The sequence below is a fragment of the Triticum aestivum genome, chromosome 3A (assembly GCF_018294505.1).
Source record: "Triticum aestivum cultivar Chinese Spring chromosome 3A, IWGSC CS RefSeq v2.1, whole genome shotgun sequence".
Lineage (NCBI taxonomy): Eukaryota > Viridiplantae > Streptophyta > Magnoliopsida > Poales > Poaceae > Triticum > Triticum aestivum.
In genome coordinates, this window is record NC_057800.1 from 418,257,233 (window position 1) to 418,271,464 (window position 14,232).

Consider the following 14,232-nt stretch of genomic DNA (forward strand, 5'->3'; position numbering starts at 1 on the left):
GAATATAATATGCATGTTGACGGTGTCCTGGACTAGGGGGTACTCACCATGTCGTCTCCTGATCTATTAGATTGGGCCGAGGACCCCTGTGGCCGTATACTCATGGGCCAGTTCGGACGGCTGCCACATACAAGGAAGATTCCACAAGACTTGGCGATCAAGACAAGGACTTCTCCCCACCGGCGTATTCGGCTAGGACTCTTGTTATCCTAGGCCTCCGGTGCATTATATAAACCGAGGCCAGGCTAGTCGATAGATATACAATATATACAACAATCATACCATAGGCTAGCTTCTAGGATTCAGCCTCCTTGATCTCGTGGTAGATCTACTCTTGTACTACCCATATCATCAATATTAATCAAGCAGGACATAGGGTTTTACCTCCATCAAGAGGTCCCGAACTTGGGTAAAACATTGTGTTCCCTGCCTCCTGTTACCATCCGGCCTAGATGCACAGTTTGGGACCCCCTACTCGAGATCCACCGGTTTTGACACCGACATTGGTGCTTTCATTGAGAGTTCCGCTGTGTGATCGACAAAAGGATCGATGGCTCGCCTGCAGATCAACTGCGACTTCGGCATCTTCGTCACCAGCTCGACTGGTCACCTTGGTTCGACCAAGAATTGCGCCCCGTGTTCGGATCACCATGTCCGGACGAGGGCCTTCATCAAACATCAACTCCGATCTCTATCAAGATCACGGAGGAATCATCTATGGAGCTCGGGGGCTCAACGTCAACATTGCCCTCAAGCGACCGTGCTGTTTTTCTGGACAGCGAACTCGTATCTGCCACCACCACCTCCTTGAATATCGCTTTGATGATCGCTTTGGTGGAATTGTGCGGAATTGAGTCTATAACAACCCTGCAAAATTTCGTCAAGTTCCGATGGAGGAATCTCTGGCAATCCACGATATACCGGAGCCCTGTCAAATCTGGACGGGAATTTGGATGAGTTTAGGGCATGGTGTCCAGCTTCTAGCTCGGACGTCCTTTAGAAGATCCAACCGTTGATCGGCTGCGCAATTCCTATATCTACCACCTCTCAAAATTTCGGCTCGATCCGACCGTCCAAACTCCGAGAACCTTCCGATTAGTGCATCACTTTTCAGATCTGTTTTCTACGCGAAAACGAATCCGACCCGAGTTCTTCTTTTTTATGAACAGGATTTCGAACATCCCTTTTGAAGGAAGTTTTGTATGGGGTATTGTGTTTTGTTCCCGAACACATCCCACTAACTGTAAGATCTTTTGAACATGATCTTCAACATCATGCTGGTGTCAAACCAGTCCGGCAATATTACTCCACGGCTGCCGACCTGCGCTAGACACGACGTCACATTGTTGAGCCGAGCTCAACTTCTTCGGATCATCATCTCAGCAAGCCGAACAAGAGCCCGACATCGCGAAGGATAAATCATCACCAACATCGCCGCCCCATGGATTACACGGAGCGGGCATACTGGCATCGCCGCACGGTCGCTTCATCAAGCCGGCATCGACCACGTCACGACCTGCATCGACAGGGCCGCACTATTGCTTCTTCAAGCTGGTGTCCATCACGCCGACCTACTTCGACTCATCGGCTGACATCGAGGCTTCGACATCTCGGCTGGACCGGGGGCTTCGCCATCTCTTCATCAACCTACTCCGGACACTTCGACGTCACTAGCCGACCAGCTCCGTCACGTTAGCTGGGCCGAGGGCTTTGCCTCGGCGAGTCAACCTTTAGCAGCATTGCCATGCCATCGTTTTATCGCCCATCAGGCAATGGGTGTGCGGAGCGAGTCCCAATTTTGGGAATCACCTGCCTTCGGATTGCTACAACAAATAAACCAGGTGCTATTAATCCCAGTCACTGTTCAAGATATCTTCCGATAATCTGATAAATCGGCCGATTTATCGCTTACCAGTGTCTGACCGATAAGATATATCGGCCGATAAATCAACCGATATGACGATAAATCGGCCGATATGCCGATAAACTGGCCGATTTACCCCTTATCATGGGCCGACCGATAAGTTCCCGATAAGCGATATCCCCAACATTGATCCCAGTATTTTTTGCTTGTTTGGGTTCATTTTTCCCAAGGAATTATTACTCTGGTTTGTCCGTCATATGTACACAGGTCTATCAAATGGTGGCCGCATTAACGACAGACGCATGGTGGTTCGGTCAGTTTTCGTACATAGTCCGACGAACGCCGCACTCGGAGCTCGGACCGACCTACGAATTCAGGCTTTGCCACGCCTTTACCGCATCACACCGACGCCCTGCATCGATATTGACTTCGGCGCTAGGCCATATTTCTTTTATTACTCACTTTGCATAAATTATTTATTATGCAACGATTTTTTTAATTATCATTATTACTATTATCTCCAGTTTGCACTATTTTTGTGCACAGGAAAATGATCTGGGGACTTCGGCATCACTCTGCCGGTCTGCATTGATCGTGCTATGTCACCACTTCGGCGTGTCAAGCTCTCCGCTCCGCCACCTCGGGACCGGCTTGAGGGATGGAACCTTGCCCCACATCAAGCTCGGACCGCGTCATCAATACCGAACACATTAACCAGCTAAGTCGCTTTCATGCTCAAAGCTTTAATTTCTAACTTGCGTTCGGTTCGACCAAGCATTATACTATTTTGGAAAAAAGTTGCTTCTAAAAAATTTTCTTGTCCAAACTTTGTTTGTGACGCATAAATTCAAATACCCCATTTACTTGGGGGCTTCCTTTATGAAGCTTTTCCTGTTGCATATGATTATACTTGTACGGCTTCGTTCCTTGCTCGTGTATTACGCCACAATATGCACCATATTGACTTAAGCGATTTGCAAGCTGGGTTGCCTCACTCCTGTGTTTACCCCTACGTTCCCGATTGTTCGGCTAGGGAGTAAAGGGAGCACCTCTGTGATTGTCACGATCGGGTCAGCCGAGCCGGACCTCAGACTGGGTGAAGCCAAAAGCTAGCGCTCTTATAGTTATTCAATGATGGTCGGCACACAGCGGAACTCATGAGTACAAAAAAATTTATTGCACAAGTCTCGTAATAACAATGATCACCGAAGAAAGGTATCGGTGGGGGTACTATTTTCTTCGAAGATGCTTCTTACTCTTCGCAGTAATATAGCATAAGTTCCCTGAGCGCGGTTTGTCTGTTACAGCCTTATGGCCTGATTGCCTGGTTATTGGAAACACCGTCGATATTCTCGACTGATGGAGTACATAACACTTTTCGGTCCTTAACCAAAGAGGGAGAAGCCGACGGTCGGTTAAGACGCGTTTAAAGTTCGGTTGAACATAGATATGATATAAGTACTTCGATACATGCAATCATTCTTCTACCCAAGTCACTTGGGGGCTCTTAAGTTTATTTGAGCCGTTTTATAATAAGTGTTCTTCTTCTCAGTCGTTGCAAAGTTCTATTATTATTATTTATCACTCCTTTTTTTCGACGCGAGTGTGCGGTCACTAGCCAGGGAGCCTAATTTCTCTCTCAAAGCCGCTAGAGTTTAGTTTGCTAAACTGGCCTAATGAGAAGTACTCTGCCCTCGGGATAGGAGGTTGAAGCCGTAGGCTAACCCGCTCGAAGTCTTGAGATAGGATGTGTCATGTTAAAGGACGACAGAAGCACTTCTTTTTTCTAAGACCAATTTTCGAATTGGCACCGAACACTTGATCTTGTTCGGATGTCATGTTTTTCCTGACATTTCTTGGTTTTCCAAGCTTTTTGGAACTTTTAAACTATTTGTGCTTTTCCAGCATTAGTCTCGCAGTGCAACGCCGGACACCTTTAGGGATTCGGCAAAAACATTCTCAGATATTTCTATATATGCATCGGTTTCGAATTGTGTCTTCGGTCAATAGTTGGGTTGCCCGGCTCCTGCACTTGCTTCCTACGTTCCGTTTTGTTCGGCTAGGCGTGCAAAGGGAGAACCACTGCGATTGTGCTTCCAGCTCACATGGTTAAGCACCTTAGTGGAGAAAGCCGAAAACTGACTGTCACAATAAGCGTAAACTGGTCAGCGATCCGATGACTATGACGGGCCATTCATAACAGTGGCCGAAGTGTTTATGGCTTGACCTCGACTGTCGCCGAACACTATCGGGGGCTATTAACTGGCCTCCCAAACTAAATCCTCGATACTTTGCTCTTACATTCGAGCTGAGGTTTCATGATCATGCTTAGCATGACAACCCAAAGAAAGGAACCGATAGCAGGACTATTTTCTTTGGAATACATTTCTTCTGTTAAACAGTAATATAACATATCTCTCTGTGTACCTTTGTTTATAAAACCGTATGGCCAGATTGCCTTGTTTGTCGTAAATCTTTGCCCTCATAAAGGCTTTATAAAGTAGGACAAACACTCCTCGGCTACTGGCCAAGGAGGTGGAAGCCGATGGTCGGTCAACAAAGTTTTGTACAATGCGGATCCGAGCATTAATGACGTAAAGTACTTGGATACATAGAGTCATTACACATAATTTGTGATTTTACTATGGATATTGATCCTTAATTCGGCCACCCGTGCCCGCATTAAGGCTCGGGGGCTACTGGGCTTCGGGCTTATTATTTACAAATATTAAAGGGGCACATCGATCCCCTGATCTGGTGTTGCACCCGACCAGTGTCTCGGGGGCAACTGCATTGCCTGTTTAATGCAGAAAATTTCAAGTGCAGTACAGTTTCCAAGGAGATTTCAATCCTCAGGTTGGTCGGCCGCACCCAACCTGAGTCTTGAGGACTGAGCACGCTGCTTTTGTGTCCCGAAGTATTCTGCCGAGCTAGGACTTGATCCTCAGGCCGATTTTGCAAATCAACCTGAGTCTCAACGGCTACTGGGATCAGCAGTCTTATGTCATCCTTCATGTGCATCTCAAGTTTTAGACTGATACACACCTTGAGGGCTACTGGCTATATATCTCGGCAGAGAATAAATTGCACCAATAAAAAATATTAACAAAAAATCGGCCCATAGTCGGGGTGGTGCACCACCTCGGAAGCAGTCCGGCATAAAGCTCGGGCGCTAGTGGCTGGCTCCATAGAGGGCATTTCTGGCATTAAGCTCGGCTAACCTCCTTCAACTTTTTTGAACCAAGGTGATATGACACCTCGGATATAGTCCGGCATTGGAGCCTGGACACAGTCCGGCGTTGGAGCTGGGATATATTTCGGCGTTGGAGCTCAGATATACAGTCCGGCGTTGGAGCTCGGGTACATAGTCCAGCGTCGGAGCTCGGATACATTCCGGCGCTAGAGCTGGGAAGCGGTCCGGCGTTGGTACTCGGCTGCAAAAGATACCTCGAATGCAATCCGGCGTTGGAGCTCGGACACAAGAGGACCCTGCCTCCCAGGAACAACTTCAAACCCGAGGTGTGGCATAAAAATAAACAAGGCATTGATAAAGGCCGGAAACTTAAAGGGGCTCCTCGGATACCCGACGTGTAAACTCGTCGAATGCATTTCGGCGATCCTCAAGATCGAAGATAAAGAAGATTTGTTGAACCAGTTTTCAAGACCGGCAACCGAAGATGAAGAACAGTTCGGAAGAATCGAGGAGCGTCCCTAACTTGAAGACCGGTTCAGGGGGCTACTGACGGTGTCCTGGACTAGGGGGTACTCACCACGTCGTATCCCGATCTATCAGATTGGGCCAAGGACCCGCGTGGCCGTATACTCATGGGCCAGTTCGGACGGATGCCGCATACAAGGAAGATTCCACAAGACTTGGCGATCAAGACAAGGACTTCTCCCCACCGGCGTATTCGGCTAGGACTCTTGTTAACCTAGGCCTCTGGTGCATTATATAAACCGGGGCCAGGCTAGTCGATAGAATCCAACATACAACAATCATACCATAGGCTAGCTTCTAGGGTTTAGCCTCCTTGATCTCGTGGTAGATCTACTCTTGTACTACCCATATCATCAATATTAATCAAGTAGGGCGTAGGGTTTTACCTCCATCAAGAGGGCCCGAACCTGGGTAAAACATCGTGTTCCCTGCCTCCTGTTACCATCCGGCCTAGATGCACAGTTCGGGACCCCCTACCCGAGATCCGCCGGTTTTGACACCGACACATGTGCTTGCTGCTCCTACTTGCAATTATTATGAGAGAGGAACTATATCTCCACCTCTCTATGTTTCCAATATGATAAAATTGCAAGAAACTGTTTATACTATGCATTGGCCTTTACTTTGTGTGCATGAATTGTTCTTTTATGACATACCAATGCATATGAAGAGAGTTAGACTTCGTCATTACATTATATATGTTACCTTGTGCTCACCACTAAATTACAAATCATTGTTAATTAAAATTGGCCTTGATATACCTTGGGATCCGGGTGGATCCATTACTTGAGCACTATATGCCTAGCTTAATGGCTTTAAAGAGAGCGCTGCCAGGGAGACAACCCGGAAGTTTTAGAGAGTCATTTATTTCTGTTGATTTCTTTCATATAGTTTAGAAACATCAAAAATAAAGAGGGGAACCCAAAACTTTTTCAAAAAGGAAAGCGAAAGTGAGAAAGACAAGCATTGTTGAAGTGGGAGCTAGCCTTGAACTTTGTTCATGCCCACGGAAACTTTGTGAATCTTGATTACAGAAACTTTTCAATAAAAATAATTATACCCTTGTACAATTCCATTGTATTATAAAAATAATGTGCCAAGGTTTGCCTTTAGGATGTTTACATTTGCTTGATGGTCTGTACGGTGCAGGACAGAAACTTTGGCTGTAGTGCGCGATTTTAAATTTTTAGCTGGAACGTCAAATGGTTATGATTATTTTTGAACTGTCTTCCTATACAAATTGTTTATTTTTCCTAATTTTGGTAGAATTTTTCAAGTATAATAAGTATGGTGAATGTTCAGATTATTACAGAATGTTCTGTTTTAGACAGATTCTGTTTTTGATGCATAGTTTGCTTGTTTTGATGAAACTATCAATTTATATTAGTGGATTAAGCCATGAAAAAGTTATATTACAGTAGACACAATGCAAAAATAAAATATGAATTGGTTTTCAATAGTACTTAGAGTAGTGATTTGCTTTATTATAATAACGGATCTTACCGAGTTTTCTGTTGAAGTTTTGTGTGGATGAAGTGTTCGATGATTGAGAAGGTCTCGATGTGAGAAGAAGGAAGAGAGGCAAGAGCTCAAGCTTGGGGATGCCTGAGGCACCCCAAGTAAATATTCAAGGATTCTCAAGCGTCTAAGCTTGGAGATGCCCCGGAAGGCATCCCCTCTTTCTTCAACAAGTATCGGTGTGTTTTCGGATTCGTTTCATTCATGCGATATGTGCAATCTTGGAGCGTCTTTTGCATTTAGTTTTCATTTTTCTTTTATGCACCATGCTGGTATGTGATAGTCATTGGTTGATTTATAGAATTCTCTATACACTTCACCTATATCTTTTGAGTATGGCTTTATAGAATGCTTCATGTGCTTCACTTATATCACTTGAAGTTTGGATTGCATGTTTCTCTTTACATAGACAATCGCCTTTTGTAGAATGCTCTTTTGCTTCACTTATATTTGTTAGAGCAGGGGCATATCTTTTGTAGAAAGAATTAAACTCTCTTGCTTCACTTATATCTATTTAGAGAGATGACAGGAATTGGTCATTCACATGGTTAGTCATAAAATCCTACATAAAACTTGTAGATCACTGAATATGATATGTTTGATTCCTTGCAATAGTTTTGTGATATAAAGATGGTGATATTAGAGTCATGCTAGTGGGTAGTTGTGGATTAGTAGAAATACTTGTGTTGAGGTTTGTGATTCCCGTAGCATGCACGTATGGTGAACCGTTATGTAACGAAGTTGGAGCATGAGGTATTTATTGATTGTCTTTCTTATGAGTGGCGGTCGGGGACGAGCGATGGTCTTTTCCTACCAATCTATCCCCCTAGGAGCATGTGCGTAGTACTTTGTTTCGATGACTAATAGATTTTTGCAATAAGTATGTGAGTTCTTTATGAATAATGTTGAGTCCATGGACTATACACACTCTCACCCTTCCATCATTGCTAGCCTCTCTAGTACCGTGCAACTTTCGCCGGTACCATAAACCCACCATATACCTTCCTGAAAACAGCCACCATACCTACCTATCATGGCATTTCCATAGCCATTCCTAGATATGTTGCCATGCAATCATCATCATATACATGACTTGAGCATTCATTGTCATATTGCTTTGCATGATCGTAAGATAGCTAGCATGATGTTTTCATGGCTTGTCCGTTTTTTGATGTCATTGCTACGCTAGATCGTTGCACATCCCAGTACACCGCCGGAGGCATTCATATAGAGTCATATCTTTGTTCTAGATATCGAGTTGTAATATTGAGTTGTAAGTAAATAAAAGTGTGATGATCATCATTATTAGAGCATTGCCCCAGTGAGGAAAGGATGATGGAGACTATGATTCCCCCATAATCAGGATGAGACTCCGGACTTTACAAAAAAAATAAAAGAGGCCAAAGAAGCCCACGAAAAAATAAAAATAAAATAAAAAATAAAAACAAAAAAATGAGAGAAAAAGAGAGAAGGGGCAGTGCTACTATCCTTTTTCCAAACTTGTGCTTCAAAGTAGCACCATGTTCTTCATATAGAGAGTCTCTTGAGTTATCACTTCCATATACTAGTGGGAGTTTTAATTATAGAACTTGGCTTGTATATTCCGATGACGGGCTTCCTCAAATGCCTGAGGTCTTCATGAGCAAGCAAGTTAGATGCACACCCACTTAGTTTCAGTTGGAGCTTTCATACACTTATAGCTCTAGTGCATTCGTTGCATGGCAATCCCTACTCACTCACATTGATATCTATTGATGGGAATCTCCATAGCCTGTTGATACGCCTAGTTGATGTGAGACTATCTTCTCCTTTTTGTCTTCTCCACCATCATATTCTATTCCACCTATAGTGCTATGTCCATGGCTCACGCTCATGTATTGCGTGAAAGTTGAAAAGGTTTAAGAACGTCAAAATTATTAAACAATTGCTTGGCTTGTCATCGGGGTCGTGCATGATGTGAATATTTTGTGTGGTGAAGATGGAGCATAGCCAGACTATATGATTTTGTAGGGATAACTTTCTTTGGCCATGTTATTTTGAAAAGACATGATTGCTTTATTAGTAGGCTTGAAGTATTATTGTTTTTATGTCAAATTATAGACTATTCCTTTGAATCACTCATATCTTAATATTCATGCCATGATTAGATATGTGATGAAGATTATGCTAGGTAGCATTCCACATCAAAAATTATCTTTTTTTTATCATTTACCTACTCGAGGACGAGCAGGAATTAAGCTTGGGGATGCTAATACGTCTCCCTCGTATCTATAATTTTTTATTGTTCCATGCCAATATTCTACAACTTTCATATACTTTTGGCAACTTTTTATAATATTTTCGGGACTAACATATTGATCCAATGCCTAGTGCCAGTTCCTGTTTGTTGCATGTTTTTTGTTTCGCAAAATATCCATATCAAACGGAGTCCAAACGGGATAAAAACTAAAGGAGAATTTTTTTGGAATATATATGATTTTTGGGAAGAAAAATCCACGCGAGATGGTGCCCGAGGTGGCCACGAGGCAGGAGGGCGTGCCTGTCCCCCCAGGCGCGCCCTGACCCTCGTGGGCCACCCGTAAGGCAGTTGATGCCCTTCTTTCTCCACAACAAAGCTAATTTCCGGATAGAGATCGTGTCAAAATTTCAGCCCAATCGGAGTTACGGATCTCCGGGTATATAAGAAACGGTGAAAGGGAAGAATCTAAAAATGCAGAAACAGAGAGAGACAGAGAGACAGATCCAATCTCGGAGGGGCTCTCACCCCTCCCATGCCATGGAGACCAAGGACCAGAGGGGAAACCCTTCTCCCATCTAGGGAGGAGGTCAAGGAACAATAAGACGAAGGGCCCCCCTCTCCCCTTCTCTTCCGGTGGCACCAGAACGCTGCCGTGGCCATCATCATCATCACCGCGATCTACACCAACACCTCCGCCATCTTCACCAACATCTCCATCACCTTCCCCCCTCTATCTACAGCGGTCCACTCTCCCGCAACCCGCTGTACCCTCTACTTGAACATGGTTCTTTATGCTTCATATTATTATCCAATGATGTGTTGCCATCCTATGATGTCTGAGTAGATTTTCATTGTCCTATCGGTGGTTGATGAATTGCTATGATTGATTTAATTTGCTTGTGGTTATGTTGCTGTCTTTTGGTGCCCATCATATAATTGCGCGCGTGGATCACACCATAGGGTTAGTTATATGTTGATAGGACTATGTATTGGAGGGCAAGAGTGGCAGAAGCTTCAACCTAGCATAGAAATTGATGCATACGTGATTGAAGGGGGACCAAAATATCTTAATGCTATGGTTGGATTTTACCTTAATGAACATTAGTAGTTGCAAATGCTTGCTAATAGTTCCAATCATAAGTGCATATAATTCCAGGTCAGGGATGACATGCTAGCAGTGGCCTGTCCCACATAATACTTGCTATCGGTCTAGTAAAGTAGTCAATTGCTTAGGGGCAATTTCGCAACTCCTACCACCACTTTTCCACACTCGCTATATTTACTTTATTGTTTCTTTATGTAAACAGCCCCTACTTTTTATTTACGTACTCTTTATTATCTTGCAAATCTATCCAACAACACCTAAAAAGTACTTCTAGTTTCATACTTGTTCTAGGTAAAGCGAACGTCAAGCATGCATAGAGTTGTATCGGTGGTCGATAGAACTTGAGGGAATATTTATTCTACCTTTAGCTCCTCGTTGGGTTCAACACTCTTACTTATCGAAAATTGTTGCGATCCCCTATACTTGTGGGTTATCATGTACCCAACAGTCTCCTTTGGGTATCCTATGAAGACACATTTCTACGATTTGGGTTCGAGCTTATCAGGTTGAAGCTTTTTCACATAAGCATAGCAGCCCCAAACTTTAAAAACGACAACTTTGGTTTCTTGCCAAACTACAGTTCGTAAGGTGTCGTCTCAATGGATTTCGATGGTGCCCTGTTTAACGTGAATGCAACCGTCTCTAAAGCATAACCCCAAAATGATAGCGGTAAATCAGTAAGAGACATCATAGATCGCACCATATCTAGTAAAGTACGATTACGACGTTCGGACACAACATTACGCTGTGGTGTTCCGGATGGCATGAGTTGCGAAACTATCCACATTGTTTCAATGTAGACCAAACTTGTAACTCAAATATTCTCCTCCACAATCAGATCGTAGAAACTTTATTTTCTTGTTACGATGATTTTCCACTTCACTCTGAAATTCTTTGAACTTTTCAAATGTTTCAGACTTATGTTTCATTAAGTAGATATACCCATATTTTCTTAAATCATCTGTGAAGGTGAGAAAATAACGATACCCGCTACGAGCCTCAATATTCATTGGACCACATACATCAGTATGTATGATTTCCAACAAGGCTGTTGCTCACTCCATTGTTCCAGAGAACAGCGTTTTAGTCATCTTGCCCATGAGGCATGGTTCGCAAGTACCAAGTGATTCATAATCAAGTTATTTCAGAAGTCCATCAGTATGGAGTTTCTTCATGCGCTTTACACCAATATGACCCAAACGACAGTGCCACAAACAAGTTGCACTATCATTATCAACTCTGCATCTTTTGGCTTGAACATTATGAATATGTGTATCACTACTATCGAGATTCAACACAAAAGAAGACCACTTTTCAAGGGTGCATGACCATAAAAGATATTTCTCATATAAATAGACCTACCATTATTCTCGGATTTAAATGAATAATTGTTTCGCATCAAACAAGATCCAGATATAATGTGCATGCTCAACGCTGGCACCAAATAACAATTATTCAGATCTAAAACTAATCCCGAAGGTAGATGTAGAGGTAGCGTGCCGACGACGATCACATCGAATTTGGAACCATTTCCTACGCGCATCATCACCTCGTCCTTAACCAGTCTTCGCTTAATCCGTAGTCCCTGTTTCGAGTTGCAAATATTAGCAACAGAACCAGTATCAAATATCCAGGCACTACTGCGAGCTCTAGTAAGGTACACATAAATAACATGTATCTCACATATACCTTTCTTTACCTTGACATCCTTCTTATTTCTTCCAGTGACTAGTCCCTTTGCAGTAGAAGCACTCAGTTTCAGGCTTAGGTCCAGACTTGGGTTTCTTCTCTTGAGCAGCAACTTGTTTGCTGTTCTTCTTGAAGTTCCCTTTCTTCTTCCCTTTACCCTTTTTCTTGAAAATAGTGGTCTTGTTGACCATCAACACTTGATGCTCCTTCTTGATTTCTACCTCCACACCCTTTAGCATTGCGAAGAGCTCGGGAATTGTCTTATCCATCCCTTGCATATTATAGTTCATCACAAAGCTCTTGTAGCTTGGTGGCAGTGATTGAAGAACTCTGTCAATGACACTATCAACTGGAACATTAACTCCTACCTTGTGACGCCCGGATAGTTACGCAACAGTAGTCCCACGTTAACGATGCTGAGTCACCATGATTACTGTTGTTAATCTCGCGTTAGTTCGAAACTGATTCAAATTCAAAATTCAAAATCAGGCAAACAACAAAAGTTTTCAAACTTTAAAACTAAAATGTTCGGAGTGAGCCAAATAATGCATAGGTAATTATGGTGGAGAAACCACACTTTTATAAAATGTTTAAATACTCTAAAATGAATAAAACAGTAGCAAATACAATTGTTTAAATGCTTTAAAAATAATAAACATTTTCAAAACTAAATTGTTATAAGTATTAAAAAAACTTTTATGGCAGTGGGTTATGTTGAAACATTGTTTTGGGAGCTAATGTCATATTTTCATAAAACTAAAATAAAAGAAACTATAAATGAAAACAGAAAAGAATAAATAAAAGAGAAGGAAAATAAAACAAAAATACATGAAAGAAGAAAATACGCTCCCTCTCTCCCATGGGCCAAGTGGCCCAGTTGGCCACAGCCAACCAGGCCGACCCAGGCCACCCCCTGCCTATACCCCCACCGCAGTAACCCTAGCCCGCTACCCCACCACTCGTCCCCTCCAACCCCACGATCCCCTCTCCCTCAATCCAGATCTGGATCGGGCCACGACCGCGTCCCCCGCCAACGCCGCCCGGACCGAACCGCCGCCGACGCCGCCTGGAGGCCTCCAGCGCCCGCCGCCGCCGCTCGGAGCTCGTCGTCCGTCGCCGCCTCCTCCCCACCGGCGCTCGTCCCCATCCTCCTCCTCGACTCGGCTCCTACGAGCCTCGCCGCCCAATCCCCTGCATGCGCACGTGAGCGCCCCCTGTCCTTCCCCCTTGCCCCGCAGTCACCGCCGTACGTTCACGCTCCGGCCACGCCATGGTTCCTGTCACCGCGCCCCCGCTCCTCCTCCACGCGCGCTCGCGCTCGCGCTCGCCGCGCGCCGACCATGTCCGTCCGCGCCCCTGCTGGTGCTCGCCCCGCCGCTCAGCTTGCTGCGCTGCAGCTCCGAGGCGTCGTCCTCCCCCCTCGTTTCTGCCCTCGCCACAGCCGCACCCTGTGCGTGCTGCCCACAAGTGCCGCGACAAGTGCCCCGCACCACACCACGGCCGACCGGGCTGCCGCTCGCCTCCTGCGCCAGCGCCCGCGGCCTGCTGCTTGCTCCAGTCCGCCTGACCTTGCCGGTGGCGACCCGCATCCGCCCCGCAGCCACCCTGCTGGCCACCGCGCCATCGCCCAGTCCGGCGCCCCGCCGCAGCCCCGGCTGCCTCGCTCAGTCGCGCCCGTGCCCAACGCCCGCTAAGGCACCCCCGTGCCTATGACAAGAGGCCCCACCCCTGGAACCTTTTTTAAAGAAGATTAAAAAATATAATATAAAAAAAGAATTAATTTATAATTTAATTAATTAGTTAATTAATTAAATTAGTTAACCTAATTAATTGTAGTTAATAATCCTAATCATTTTAGTTAGACTAACTAAACCTGATTAGTTAGTCTTAGACAATGACAGCCGGGACCCATGCGTCAGTTTGACCAAGTCAACTCACTGTTGACTGCTGACATCACCCAGATGTCATGCTGACGTCATAATGGCATTTCCTAATAAGATTAATTCTGTTAATTATAAAAATGAATTAAAACTTTGAAATTTAATATGAATAATCTGTAACTCAGATGAAAATACTTTGTACATGAAAGTTGCTCAGAA